The 16,272-nt window shown below is 43.4% G+C and overlaps 1 long non-coding RNA gene across 1 annotated transcript; it reads right to left on the bottom strand.

Moving 5' to 3' along the window:
• Positions 1-9,271: 9,271 nt before the first annotated feature.
• On the bottom strand, positions 9,272-12,520 carry LOC139830460 (uncharacterized). The gene is made up of 3 exons (XR_011742445.1): positions 12,341-12,520; positions 12,108-12,253; positions 9,272-9,912 (listed from the first exon to the last, which is right to left on the bottom strand). It is a non-coding gene; the product is annotated as an uncharacterized lncRNA (long non-coding RNA).
• Between the last annotated feature and the right edge of the window lie 3,752 nt (positions 12,521-16,272).

Here is a 16,272-nt window from a genome sequence, read left to right as displayed (position 1 = left end):
TTGTTCCCGGCTCTACGGTGTTGCCCGTCGCTGCCCGCCGGTGGGTTTCTGACGACAACAACTTCGGCATCTTGTTAATAGGTTAGTTCCAGAAAATGCACGAATATGACATAAAGTGTGCATAAAACATGTAGATAACATCAATAATGTGGCATGGAACATAAGAAATTATCGATACGTCGGAGACGTATCAGCATCCCCAAGCTTAGTTCTGCTCGTCCCGAGCAGGTAAAACGATAACACAGATAATTTCTGGAGTGACATGCCATCATAATCTTGATCATACTATTTGTAAAGCATATGTAGTGAATGCAGCGATCAAAACAATGTATATGACGTGAGTAAACAAGTGAATCATAAAGCAAAGACTTTTCATGAATAGCACTTCAAGACAAGCATCAATTAAGTCTTGCATAAGAGTTAACTCATAAAGCAATAATTCAAAGTAAAGGCATTGAAGCAACACAAAAGAAGATTAAGTTTCAGCGGTTGCTTTCAACTTGTAACATGTATATCTCATGGATATTGTCAACATAGAGTAATATAATAAGTGCAATAAGCAAGTATGTAGGAATTAATGCATAGTTCACACAAGTGTTTGCTTCTTGAGATGGAGAGAAATAGGTGAACTAACTCAACATTAAAAGTAAAAGAAAGGTCCTCCATAGAGGAAAAGCATCGATTGCTATATTTGTGCTAGAGCTTTGATTTTGAAAACATGAAACAATTTTGTCAACGGTAGTAATAAAGCATATGCATCATGTAAATTATATCTTATAAGTTGCAAGCCTCATGCATAGTGTACTAATAGTGCCCGCACCTTGTCCTAATTAGCTTGGACTACCGGATCATCACAATGCACTGTTTTAACCAAGTGTCACAAAGGGGTACCTCTATGCCGCCTGTACAAAGGTCTAAGGAGAAAGCTCGCATTGGATTTCTCGCTATTGATTATTCTTTAACTTAGACATCCATACCGGGACAACATAGACAACAGATAATGGACTCCTCTTTTATGCATAAGCATGTAACCACAATTAATAATTTTCTCATATGAGATTGAGGATATATGTCCAAAACTGAAACTTCCACCATGGATCATGGCTTTAGTTAGCGGCCCAATGTTCTTCTCTAACAATATGCATGCTTAACCATAAGGTGGTAGATCTCTCTTACTTCAGACAAGACGGACATGCATAGCAACTCACATGAAATTCAACAATGAATAGTTGATGGCGTCCCCAGTGAACATGGTTATCGCACAACAAGCAACTTAATAAGAGATAAAGTGCATAATTACATATTCAATACCACAATAGTTTTTAAGCTATTTGTCCCATGAGCTATATATTGCAAAGGTGAATGATGGAATTTTAAAGGTAGCACTCAAGCAATTTACTTTGGAATGGCGGAAAATACCATGTAGTAGGTAGGTATGGTGGACACAAATGGCATAGTGGTTGGCTCAAGTATTTTGGATGCATGAGAAGTATTCCCTCTCGATACAAGGTTTAGGCTAGCAAAGTTTATTTGAAACAAACACAAGGATGAACCGGTGCAGCAAAACTCACATAAAAGACATATTGAAAACATTATAAGACTCTACACCGTCTTCCTTGTTGTTCAAACTCAATACTAGAAATTATCTAGACCTTAGAGAAACCAAATATGCAAACCAAATTTTAGCATGCTCTATGTATTTCTTCATTAATGGGTGCAAAGCATATGATGCAAGAGCTTAATCATGAGCACAACAATTGCCAAGTATCACATTACCCAAGATATTTATAGCAATTACTACATGTATCATTTTCCAATTCCAACCATATAACAATTTAACGAAGAAGAAACTTCGCCATGAATACTATGAGTAGAAACCAAGGACATACTTGTCCATATGCTACAGCGGAGCGTGTCTCTCTCCCATAAAGTGAATGCTAGGATCCATTTTATTCAAACAAAACAAAAACAAAAACAAACCGACGCTCCAAGAAAAAGCACATAAGATGTGATGGAATAAAAATATAGTTTCAGGGGAGGAACCTGATAATGTTGTCGATGAAGAAGGGGATGCCTTGGGCATCCCCAAGCTTAGACGCTTGAGTCTTCTTAGAATATGCAGGGATGAACCACCGGGGCATCCCCAAGCTTAGAGCTTTCACTCTCCTTGATCATGTTGCATCATACTCCTCTCTTGATCCTTGAAAACTTCCTCCACACCAAACTCGAAACAACTCATTAGAGGGTTAGTGCACAATATAAATTGACATATTCAGAGGTGACACAATCATTCTTAACACTTCTGGACATTGCATAATGCTACTGGACATTAGTGGATCAAAGAAATTCATCCAACATAGCAAAAGGGGCAATGCGAAATAAAAGGCAGAATCTGTCAAAACAGAACAGTTCGTATTGACGAATTTTAAAATGGCACCAGACTTGCTCAAATGAAAATGCTCAAATTGAATGAAAGTTGCGTACATATCTGAGGATCATGCACGTAAATTGGCTTAATTTTCTGAGCTACCTACAGGGAGGTAGACCCAGATTCGTGACAGCAAAGAAATCTGGAACTGCGCAGTAATCCAAATCTAGTACTTACTTTTCTATCAACGGCTTAACTTGGCACAACAAAACACAAAACTAAGATAAGGAGATGTTGCTACAGTAGTAAACAACTTCCAAGACACAAAATAAAAACAAAGTACTGTAGGTAAAAACATGGGTTGTCTCCCATAAGCGCTTTTCTTTAACGCCTTTCAGCTAGGCGCAGAAAGTGTGCATCAAGTATTATCAAGAGACGAAGTGTCAACATCATAATTTGTTCTCATAATAGAATCAAAAGGTACCTTCATTCTCTTTCTAGGGAAGTGTTCCATACCTTTCTTGAGAGGAAATTGATATTTTATATTACATTCCTTCATATCAATGATAGCACCAACAGTTCGAAGAAAAGGTCTTCCCAATATAATGGGACAAGATGCATTGCATTCAATATCCAAGACAACAAAATCAACGGGGACAAGGTTATTGTTAACGGTATCTGAACATTATCAACTTTACCCAAAGGTTTCTTTGTAGAATGATCAGCAAGATTAACATCCAAATAACAATTTTTCAGCGGTGGCAAGTCAAGCATATTATAAATTTTCTTAGGCATAACAGAAATACTTGCACCAAGATCACATAAAGCATTACAATCAAAATCTTTAACCTTCATCTTAATGATGGGCTCCCAACCATCCTCTACCTTTTTAGGAATAGAGGCTTTGCGCTCTAGTTTCTCTTCTCTAGCTTTTATGAGAGCATTTGTAATATGATGCGTGAAAGCCAAATTTATAGCACTAGCATTAGGACTTTTAGCAAGTTTTTGCAAGAACTTTATAACTTCAGAGATGTGGCAATCATCAAAATTCAAACCATTATAATCTAAAGCAATGGGATCATCATCCCCAATGTTGGAAAAAATTTCAGCGACTTTATCACAGTGGCAGTTTCAGCTTTTAGCAGTTTCAGGCAGTTTCTCGCGCTTTGCATTAGAAGTGGAAACATTGCTAACACCAATTCTTTTATTAGTATTAGTAGGAGGTGCAGCAACATGTGTAGCATTAGCATTACTAGTGGTGGTAATAGTCCAAACTTTAGCTATATTCTTCTCTTTAGCTAGTTTTTCATTTTCTTCTCTATCCCACCTAGCACGCAGTTCAGCCATTAATCTTATATTCTCATTAATTCTAACTTGGATGGCATTTGCTGTAGTAGTAATTTTATCATCTAAATCCTCAGGTTTAGCAGCCATTTTATTAATTAAAGAAGATTGTGATGCAGACATGTATGAGATTCGGGTTTCAGCATTAGCAAGTTTAGTTTGCAACCCCGAGATCTCCCTATTCAGATTTTCAAGTTGATTCCCTATATTCTTCAACAAGGTAGATTGCTCATTCATAGTTTTAGTAAACAATTTATTTTGCTCATATTGTGATTGCATAAAGCTCTTGGTGGATCTTTCAATTTCTAGCATCTTTTCTTCATTAGGTGAAGCATATCTACCATAAGAATTACCATTAGCAGGGTATGGCCTAGAATCATTGTGATTGTTATTTTTAATGAAATTCACATCAACATATTCTTTTTGAGCAACTAATGACGCTAACGGAACATTATTAGAATTAATATTAGTCCTATCATTCACAAGCATAGACATAATAGCATCAATCTTATCACTCAAGGAAGAGGTTTCTTCGACAGAATTTACCTTCTTACCTTGTGGAGCTCTTTCCGTGTGCCATTCAGAGTAGTTGATCATCATATTATCAAGAAGCTTTGTTGCTTCACCAAGAGTGATGGACATAAAGGTACCTCCAGCAGCTGAATCCAATAAATTCCGTGAAGAAAAATTTAGTCCTGCATAGAAGGTTTGGATGATCATCCAAGTAGTCAGTCCATGGGTTGGGCAATTTTTAACCAGAGATTTCATTCTTTCCCAAGCTTGAGCAACATGTTCAGTATCTAATTGTTTAAAATTCATTATGCTACTCCTCAAAGATATAATTTTAGCAGGGGGATAATATCTACCAATAAAAGCATCCTTGCATTTAGTCCATGAATCAATACTATTCTTAGGCAGAGATAGCAACCAATCTTTAGCTCTTCCTCTTAATGAGAAAGGGAACAATTTTAGTTTAATAATATCACCATCTACATCTTTATATTTTTGCATTTCACATAGTTCAACAAAATTATTAAGATGGGCAGCAGCATCATCGGAACTAACAATGAGAAAATTGCTCTCGCATAACAAGATTCAGTAAAGCAGGTTTAATTTCAAAAAATTCTGCTGTAGTAGCAGGTGGAGCAATAGGTGTGCATAAGAAATCATTATTATTTGTGGTTGTGAAGTCACACAACTTAGTATTTTCAGCGTTGGCCATTTTAGCAACAGTAAATAAAGCAAACTAGATAAAGTAAATGCAGGTAAACTAATTTTTTTGTGTTTTTGATATAGCAAACAAGATAGCAAATAAAGTAAAACTAGCAACTAATTTTTTTGTATTTTGATTTAGTGCAGCAAACAAAGTAGTAAATAAAACTAAGCAAGACAAAAACAAAGTAAAGAGATTGAGAAGTGGAGACTCCCCTTGCAGCGTGTCTTGATCTCCCGCAACGGCGCCGAGAAAATATGCTTGATGGCGTGTAACTCACACGTTCGTTGGGAACCCCAAGAGGAAGGTATGATGCGCACAGCAGCAAGTTTTCCCTCGAAAGAAACCAAGGTTTATCGAACCAGGAGGAGCCAAGAAGCACGTTGAAGGTTGATGGCGGCGGGATGTAGTGCGGCGCAACACCAGGGATTCCGGCGCCAACGTGGAACCTGCACAACACAACCAAAGTACTTTGCCCCAACGAAACAGTGAGGTTGTCAATCTCACCGGCTTGCTGTAACAAAGGATTAACCGTATTGTGTGGAAGATGATTGTTTGCAGAAAACAGTAGAACAAGTATTGTAGTAGATTGTATTTTAGTAAAGAGAATTGGACCGGGGTCCACAGTTCACTAGAGGTGTCTCTCCCATAAGACAAACAGCATGTTGGGTGAACAAATTACAGTTGGGCAATTGACAAATAAAGAGGGCATGACCATGCACATACATATCATGATGAGTATAGTGAGATTTAATTGGGCATTACGACAAAGTACATAGACCGCCATCCAACTGCATCTATGCCTAAAAAGTCCACCTTCAGGTTATCATCCGAACCCCCTCCAGTATTAAGTTGCAAAGCAACAGACAATTGCATTAAGTATGGTGCGTAATGTAATCAACAACTACATCCTTAGACATAGCATCAATGTTTTATCCCTAGTGGCAATAGCACAACACAACCTTAGAACTTTCTGTCACTGTCCCAGGTGTCAATGCAGGCATGAACCCACTATCGAGCATAAGTACTCCCTCTTGGAGTTACAAGCATCTACTTGGCCAGAGCATCTACTAGTAACGGAAAGCATGCAAGATCATAAACAACACGTAGATATAACTTTGATAATCAACATAACAAGTATTCTCTATTCATCAGATCCCAACAAACGCAACATATAGAATTACAGATAGATGATCTTGATCATGTTAGGCAGCTCACAAGATCCGACAATGATAGCACAATGGGGAGAAGACAACCATCTAGCTACTGCTATGGACCCATAGTCCAGGGGTAGACTACTCACACATCACACCGGAGGCGACCATGGCGGCGTAGAGTCCTCCGGGAGATGATTCCCCTCTCCGGCAGGGTGCCGGAGGCGATCTCCTGGATCCCCCGAGATGGGATCGGCGTTGGCGGCGTCTCTGGAAGGTTTTCCGTATCGTGGCTCTCGGTACTGGGGGTTTCGTCACGGAGGCTTTAAGTAGGCGGAAGGGTAGGTCAAGAGGGGGCACAGGGGCCCCAGACCACAGGCCGGCGTGGCCAGGAGGTGGGCCGCGCCGCCCTAGGGTTTGGGCGCCCTGTGGCCCCACTTCGTTTCGTCTTCGGACTTCTGGAAGCTTCGTGGAAAAATAGGCCCCTGGGCGTTGATTTCGTCCAATTCCGAGAATATTTCCTTACTAGGATTTCTGAAACCAAAAAACAGCAGAAACAAAGAATCGGCACTTCGGCATCTTGTTAATAGGTTAGTTCCAGAAAATGCACGAATATGACATAAAGTGTGCATAAAACATGTAGATAACATCAATAATGTGGCATGGAACATAAGAAATTATCGATACGTCGGAGACGTATCAGTGCATGGGCTCTCCCGTGGCCCCCGTGGTCGCCCTAGCTCGCCCCGGCGGCAGCTCGTTCTCGCGCCCGTCCACCTGCTCCCCATCTGCCAGCCCCGCTGTTTCTCAGGCAGCTCGTGCCCTCGCCCGTCTGCCTCCTACGCCAGCCCGCCGGCCCCGCCGCTGCTCCGGCGTGGCCGCCCGCGCCCATCCGCCTCCTGCGGTGGCCCTCCGGCTCCAAAGCTGCCGGCCATCGCCACTGCTCCGACCGCTCGTGCCCGCGCCAGAGCTTGCATGTTGCCGTTGTGGCTGCCGGCGCCGGATCGAGCACAAGCAACTCACAGAGGAAGAAGCTCAGTTCTCCGGCGGCGACACGCCTCTTCCTCATCCGCGGCGGACGGCGGCGCCTCTCGCGGTGGTCGCTCTAGCTTGCCCCGGCGGCGGCATGGTGGTCGCCCTAGGTCGCCCCGAGCTGTGCACGATGGGGATGGCTTAGAGGAGAGAGAGGAGTAAGTGGAGAGGAAAAAGTAGATGAGGCTGACATGTGGGCCCCACCTCCACCTCCGCTCTATGTCCACATATGCTGCCAACTTAGCACTTACAAATGGGCCTCACTTGTCAGATTTGCAATCAGAACCGTGTAAAAACACCATTAGACAAGAATTGGACCAATTTGTTACGACATGCCTTAGAAGTGGTATTTACTTGTGAAAATTAACAAAGATGGTACCATCATGTAAGCGCTGCCCCAATTATGGTATGTATATGTAATTTACTCGGCGGATTGGGAACTCTTCCCGCAGTTGAAGCGGAGAGGCCACGCACGGCCACAACTTCCCAAACCTCACGAAGTAGTCAAGAGGCATCCCCCACCCTCACCGGCCTTGTGCACTTGGTCTCCGCCGTCAGCTTACAGCAGGAGATCGAACGGGTTGAGTCGGAGGCAATTGGGACGGGGACTCGGCCACGGGTGGCCTACAGCTCGAGGGTTTGGGGCCGCTGCTGACTCGTTCCACCATCTGGAGGTGGTGGAGTTCGCCCGTGGCATAGATCGAGGGGGGGGGGGGGGGCTTGGAGGAGAAGCTTGCGCTGCATCTTGCAACAGACCAACAATCACAACTTTAGTAAGGAAGCACTACATGGCCGGAACTCACCTGGACGGGACGGGCAGGTGGCGAGGTGCTAGAATCCGGGAGGGCCGGATCCTGTATGGGGAGAACGCCGACACGGGAACGACAGAGAATCTCGGATAGGGGCAACAGATCTTGAGGTCGGGTATGGCAGAGCTCGTGGTCGGACGGGCTTTGGTCAACACGGTTGCAGCTTCGCTAGCCCTTGATCGGCGGAACCTCCTAAGCGAAGCGCTACCGTGGGAGGCGGACTGGGGAGTCATTTCCGCCAGCTACGTCGCCGGAGCAAGGCCGGAAGGAGGCAAGCGGTGACAAATCTATTGGTTTGTGTCGCCGTTCGTTCGGCCAGGGTAGGAGAAGAAAATAAACCAACCGTACCATGGTACATTGCTGTATTATGTATTTTGGTGAGAGGGTAAAACGGTCCAAAAAATATTGTTGACTAAAGATTTTTGCAAAAACCTTAGAAGTCATTTGAAAGCTAGGCTTTCATTTCATTTGTAGCACTTTGAAATGAATACATTTACATTGTAATTTCAGAAATGGACACTTGTTTGGTTGCCACAGGAATTGCAAATGACAGTAGAATTCAATATTGAATTTGTAAATGGCTTCCATGTACTAAAATAAAAACGCATGCATCACGTGATTGCAACAAGTATTTCTCATAATTTTTGACCTTAAAACATTCTACAAAATACCGAAACATAGATCATAATCCACATATCATCCAAGTTCCAAAGTTCTAGTCCATAAAACATAAATGCATCAACTTAATAAATATAAGTTTCAGAGTTTAAATAAGTTGCACATCACAAAGGCTGCTACATCACAAGTTCCAGAGTTTAAATAAGTTCCAGGTAGACTGCTACATCACAAAGGAGTATCTCAATCATATGCTTATTTGATTCAGAACCCACTTCTTCTTCATCCTTTCACGTAGTGCCAACAGAGACTTGAACTTGCGATCACCGACAACTAGAACATCATATATTGCCAACAGCTAATCATATTCTAGGTCTGGTATTCCACCAAGGAGATCCCATATTTCTTCAGGACTTGCTGGCTTTGGTGGTGGCTCAGGAGCATCGGCTTTGAACACAGCAGTAAAATTGTCTAATTTATCTCCAAGCATTGTTGCGATCGAGTCATCGGATTGGTACCTCTTCTTTGGACAATCTTCGTCATCCTTAGTTGAGGAGTTGGCATCTTTATTGGTTGTGGTGGTGTGAGCAATCTCCTCCACCATTTCAGCTGCGCTCCCATTTGTTGTCCTTGCACCCTCGTCCGTAACACGGTCTCTGTTATAAAGTGTACTGATCATGTCCCAATACTTGATGACCTTGTACCTATACGAGGCTGCATCTTTGTTGGCCTGCAAATAATAGGATAACTAGTGAATATGAATGACCTTGTACCTTCTTGTTATGGCCTTCTTCTTATTCCTATATCTACCTTGCTTGCGTAGCGGAACACAGACATCAACATGTGTGCCATCTAAGGCTCCAAGCCCATCGGGGAACCACCTCCATTTGTGATCCTCGGGTAGTTCAGTAGCAGGGTCTGGCAACTTGATGATTTCATGGGATAAAGAAAGAATGGCTCCTAACACCTCATTGAAATGTCTACTAATTGGCTCAAGTGTCAACCTATAGGTGCTACGGATCAACCTAAACTTCATGCCATGGCCAAGTGCAAGCAATACAATGGTCACAACCTCTTCACCGGTCACGTGGAAGGTGTCTTTCAATCCAGCCCTTTCATGTAACATGGCACATAGGTCGAAGAAGGACCTTTTGGTAAACCTTAGAGTATCATAGCAATATAGATTTGGACCCAGGTAAATATTCCTAAGCATCTGCCTCCTAATTCTAGTCTCGGCCTCTTCCTCACTGAAATCACCAAGCTCAACTATCTTTCTCCTACAGTACATACTGCAACTACGGTAATAAAGAACCCAGCTGCTGCCCACTTCCTTTTCTTCCTCTTCTCATGATATAACTCTAGTGGTAGATCAGCCATCTGCAAATATATTTTCTAAGAATCAATCAATCAGCCTACCACCACTAGGCAAGCAAACAAGAATTCATGAAGGATCGAGCATTCATAGCCCAGGATTAGCATTCATAGTTAGGTGTATAGGTAAGATGAGTTAGGATTGTGCCTAATTTAAATGCATGAATAACATCTCAGAGGCAGGCACCACATAAAACAACCAATATTCAGAAAAATGTCCTCCCATTAGTGCTAAGAGTAACACCAGCAAACCACTTAATCGTACCAAGATAGGACAAAAATATTTGGTTGAGATGGGAATTTTAGCTACCAGCTAACAGAAATGGCGTTCACTAGAAAAGACATGACATAAATATTTGGTTCAGGAAGGATTTTTGCTACCGGCTAATACAATGGCGAGGTATTTACAATGGTTACATCTATGCCAACGGTTAATCACTATTAACTTAAATACACAACCAGACAAGTTTATTTGGAAGCTTACTGAGTCGGGTATTTTTTCAGTCAAGCCTATGTACCTTGATTTGATGAATGGACATGCTGCGTATCTTCGTAAATACTTATGGAAGTTAAAGATACCTTTGAAAATTAAGATTTTTATGTGGTTGCTCAATAATAAGGTATTATTAACTAAGGATAATTTAGCTAAACGGAAGTGGAAGGGATGTAAAAAATGTTGTTTTTGTGATTCCACGGAAACCGTTAATCATTTGTTTATCCATTGTCCTTTTGCGAAGATAATTTGGCGTATGATGTACTTCACCTACAATATTCCACCACTAGCTAATATTACTAATATGTTTGGTAGATGGTTGAATGGTGTGAGATTAGATGACAAGCACAAAATTAGAGTTGGTGTTTCGGCCATTTGTTGGGCCATTTGGAGGACCAGAAATGATATTATCTTTAACAAACAGACTGGAACTAATTTTTTGCAGGTTATCCGGCGAGCTGCGCTTTCAATCCAGCAATGGGTTTTCCTTCTCCTGGTGGAGCAGCGGGAGGAATGGTTATTGGATGCAACCGGATGCTAGTGGTCGCTCAGGACTTCTTTTTCCAGGCTACTGGATGGCGGCATCTTAATAGAATAGCAAATGCATAGCTTTTCTGTTAGCCGTATTTTCTTTTGGTCGATTCATGAATCGATCTTAGCTTTTCCATGATTGTAATAAGTGATGATGGACCTGTGGTGACTTTAAACTAAGTTTTTAATAAAGAAAGCAGTGTGCATCTATTGATGCAGAGGCTGGGGCTATGCTCCTTTATCGAAAAAAAATACAATGGTGAGGTACCAATTAACTCAAGAAAAAATAATTTGTATGTGGTGTCACACTGAATACAAATGGTGAGCTAGTTCAGCTATCGCTACTGGTATCTTTTGTTGTGATATCATGAGAATGCTTCTCTGTTTATTCAGTCCAGTTTCAGTTGATGTGAAAAAGTTATATACTGTAGTCATGAATAGGCATAATGAATCAGTTATTATACCTCAGTACTACAAAGTTATTATATTTGTGTAACTTATCTAACCTTACAGGCAGTCAAGCATTAGACAATCAATGCGCTGAAGCCTTTATTTCTTGACTAATACGATGTGCTCCTTTGAAGGTTCTGCAAAGGAGACTGAAGATGATGGGGTGAATGAAGAGCTGCAGCAACTCCGTCTGTGAGACGAAAATAGGAATAAGCACTAGCTGGGGTTAAATTCTTAACTAGGAAAGTAATGCACGATATTATGAGGTGGCAATGGCGTCTTCTTGGGCAGCATTCGTCGAACCCGAAAGACATGGCTGAAACGTTTTACTTTTTTTGTGTTATCACTGTTTAAGTTTCAGACTTCAGTAGTTATTGCCTTTCCATTTTATCGCTATGGTCAATTCACTGTCTGTCTTGGCTCAGAACCAAAGGGATTTCAGTAAAAGTATGGCAGTAATCTATCGTTACGTTTCTATCTCTTGTCCGTGGCCAAGTTATTGTGAAGGTTTGACAGTGTGTACGATCGCATATGTTGACTACTCTGACTAGTATTTAACAAATTTGAAGTAGGCTCTCAGTACACCACCCAAATAATAATCAGTACACCATCCAAACAAAAAATCAGGCTCTCGAAGCAGGCTCTCAGTACACCACCCAAACAATAATCAGCCAACTATGTAACAGAGAGAGAAAGAAAGGGGGAAGAGATGTGGATTGGAGCATACCTTGGATGCTGGATCTGATGAAGGGCAAGATCGAGGTGGGTACGATGTGGAGGGCCCGTGTGAGAAGTCAGGGACGAGGTGGGAGGCCAAATTCTGTCCAGTTTCACGCCAGGTCTCTAGATCTTGAGATTGATTGACGAACAAGACTGGAAAGGGGTAGGGTTAGGGTTCAGTAGCTTGAAACGGACATGCGAGAGAGAGGGAAAAGGAGGAGAGACGGAGGGGAAACTTGCCTGTGTTGGAGGAGGGTTGTTGTGGTCGTCGGCCACTCACCGGAGGCGGTTGGTCGTCGGGCAGGCAACAAGAAAAGCGCGGTGGGGAGGATCCGGCGAGACGACGGTGAGGACGAGGTTTGAGGAGAGGGATCTGTTCGGGACGAGGGGGTTTGAGGACGCGTCTGTTTTCCAGTCAAATGACCGGTCGGGGGCATGAATCGTTGTAATGCACGGAGTAATTCGGATGGAATTTTCAAATGAAATGATGGTACAATTCCGTGCCAGCCAAACAACCATACCTAGCCAACGGGCCAGGCTTTGGCGTGCCGGCCCGCAGCACGCAAAAAAAGCCCACGACGGGCACAACCCATGAAATTCAGGTGCGTGCCTGGGCCGCAACCTAAGGCACGCGTGCCGGCCCACGTGAATAGTACACAGCAAGTTGTGTTGTATATCTTTACTATTAAATGGGAGTTGGTCGTTTGACACTCAACGTAATTTGGTGGTCGTCATTGGGAGCATCATGTCCGTCCAATCAATCTTATGGCCTCCGCTTTGTCCGATCTAAATTCACATCGAGTTGCCTCTGTCACCGCATAACAAATTATGGTATCATCAATCACGTTATCAATTAATTTAAAAACAATCTCAAACGAATGTCAATTTATTACTAGGAAACAATCTCACCGCATGCAAAGTTAAATGTGCCCAATTAATTAGGGGCCTATTTCTATCTATGGGCCGCATGCAATAGGAAAGGGAGAAATTGTTTGCAATTAATTTGGGATCCATTTCTATCAACGATGGCCGCATGCAACAGGAAAGGGAGATTTTTTTTGCAATTAATTAGGAATTCATTTCTACTATGTACGACGGCTGCATGCAATAGGAAAGGGAGAATTTTTTGTTGTCTCTGACTCTCCATCTCGTTCCATAAAATATATCCTAGGAAAGAGAGGAGCAGAGGCGCCGTCGCCCAAGTTTTTCTCGCCTTTAATCTCGCTGCAACGCATACATGGACCTACTCACCTGGGCGCTCGCCAATGCCCTCAGCGACTGTGTGGGTCCACAACACCGATTACTTCGTGGCAGACGACATGAGGAGAGTTGTCGTCGATTTGCTCCCCTCTGTGCTCGGCGACAAGTGGAGGTGTATTGGGTTGTCTCCTACAAAGACAAGGCCACACTCCATGACAGCGGTCCCGACTGGTTATTCGGTAACTTGTAATTGCACCTCGCACCTTGCATGCTTGCCATTATTTGTGAAATAGGTTCCTCGTATTATACGAGTATATCTAGAACTTGTGGGCGTTTCGCAATGAACTGGATCCTCATGAAAAATAGTGTGCTTTTTTTGCTGGGAAGAAAATGTGCATCTTAAAGTACTTGTAATATCAACCAATCTGGAATTCGGTTGGGGAAAAAATGTTCTACATAGTCCCTACGAGGATCTTGTTTTTTTTTTTGAGAACCTACTAGGATCTTGTTTTGTTGTACGAAGACGCCTTAAAGGATCTATTGGAATGGCCTCGGATGCTTTTGGCACCATCGTACTGGCAGGTATATAAGGACCGTTGCCACGAAAAATGTTTTTGGCTCGCGAGCTCGAGTGCTCTCGCCATTTAAAAAATAAAAAATATATTTACAAGTTACTAAAAAATCTGAAAATAATTTTGCGAACTGTCAATAATACATCTCACAATCATGCAAAATCTCAACTCGAAATTTATTTTATTTTCTGCTAGAAAAAATGAAAAAATTTGATATGTTTTGGGAGATTGAAAATGACTACTAGATCTACACTTTTGTCAAGTTACTGGGATAAAAAGAATGATTTTTTTAAAACAAGATCATTGGTGCCCATTGGGTCTTTACAACTGAACGATATGTAATTATGAGAAGAAAATCCCATACGACCTGGGTCGTACATGCCAGATTCGTGGACGACCTCCCACATTTGACATGTGGCAATCCGAATATCGAAGGAGTCAACCATTTTATTCCCATTTACCAAATCGCATATCTCGATGCCGCCGGGACACTCCTCGACGCCGCTAGAGGTCTTATGCTTGTTCTGCCACTGCATCCCTGCGGTCACTCCTCTCTGCCGGTTTTCACGGCCGTGCTTATCGGTGTATCCACTGGCGCTCGCTGCACTCCCCCGCGTACATGGCGACGCTCGGCTGCAGATCCACCAGTGCTTGTATTCTCCCCAGTGTTCTCGGACAGCTTCTTCTCTGCCCAGCAGTGCAACTACGCTGCTTCGCTAACCACATGCCTTCCACCACGGCCGCCCTCCTTGACGTCGTCTGTCGCGACACCACCAGTAGACCGCACTATCTGCTTGACATAGATTGCAAGGGAAACCAACGCGGACTGCTACACCGGGACAGAGCTTCCTGGCACTACGGTAGGGGAGAGCAGCTTGGATGTCTCCCTCGCGGGTGGTTGCGCCGGTGCAACGGGCAGGACACGAAAGTCGTGGGAGAGACAAGCGGAATTTAGGGGCGAGGTTCTTTGAGATTCATATTTCCAGGTGTCATGTGGGGGATGTTCATTTCGTGTCAAGATAAGTATACACACATGTCACTCCGTCGGGCCATATTCACCATTGAGTCAAGCATTGAGTCCTGGAAGAATAAGCGGCAGCTAGCTATTAACTCAAAAGATGGACATCTAGATAACTTTATTGAGTATGGTAAAGTTCATATTCATGTATTTTGCGAAGATATCTTCTTTTCTCCAATATTGTGTCCAAAAATATTTGTGAAGTATGTAAGTATTAACAAGGAAAATACGTAGATTTCATTGATTTACCAAAATATAAGGGCAAGTAGATGCAAGGCGATAATGATGGGTAGCAATAATATTGAATATATGATTATAATTGCTTTGATCAATGTATGAGGCTCAAACTTATTAGACCGTAGCAACGTTCGGGCATTCAACTAGTATTACTCAAAAACTGAGTTGGAGGGGGTTAGAACCTGGGACCTCAACCTCCAGCGCAGGTTTCCCAACCACACCACCATCTTATTATTTCTTTCATAGTAGAATTTCTGCATTTTTTATGGGGTATGGCTGGATGGGCCTTAGAAAACAACCACCAGGAAATAAAAAGCACGTGGGCCACGTGTGCCAAACAGGCAGCGTTCCGGCCCGGCAAAGCCTGGGGTTGTGCCCGGGCCACGAGGCCAGGCCCCCGTGCCGGCCCGGCACGGCCTGCGACTGGACGGGCCACGAGATCGACACTGACCTGCTGAGGCGCCCGCATCAACGTCCGGTCCACGCCGTGGCAGCCGCGGTGCTCCCTCGCGTTCGCCTCCCCGCACCTGACAACGCTGCATCTCGAGCACGTCCGCCTCGTCGACGGCCTCCTCGATTTCACCCGCTCCCCGGCGCTGGTGCAGCTCACCCTCGTGAACTGCGACCTCCACCTCCAAGGCGACTTCCTCGTGCATGTCCCCCTCGCTGGAGTTTCTCAGCGTCGTCGACTGTGACATATTCTGCGATTGGCAGGGCGAGGAGATCACGGGAACCACGAAGAGGATTTGCACGCCGAGCCTCCGCTGCCTGCAGCTATCCAGTCGCTACAGAAAAGAAAATGCGGCTGTGTTCCTGGAGAGCGAGAGCATCCCTTGGATGACCGATCCCAGCGTCCGATGTACCGGCAACACCAAGATTTATTTCCCCAAACGGTGATGATCTTTACTATCGTTTCGATGCTGCAGAGCGATGAAGTTTTCTCCCTTTGGCCTGCCTTTAGGTGGTTGTTACTGCCAGTCTGCCAGGATCTTAATTAGCTAGTCCTGGAGTAGTGAGACATGTTCACGATCGTGGACGTGAGTTTGATTTTGATACAAAAAATAGTTGTAAATTGGTGTTCCTGTTTCAGTCTCCTATCTCACGTGCACATGTCTGATCATGTTCTTCTCGTCGTTTTTATCCAG

Source organism: Lolium perenne, chromosome 4 (assembly GCF_019359855.2).
Source record: "Lolium perenne isolate Kyuss_39 chromosome 4, Kyuss_2.0, whole genome shotgun sequence".
NCBI lineage: Eukaryota > Viridiplantae > Streptophyta > Magnoliopsida > Poales > Poaceae > Lolium > Lolium perenne.
The sequence above is the reverse complement of the archived record's forward strand: the minus strand, read 5'-3'. Positions and strand labels throughout refer to the sequence as shown.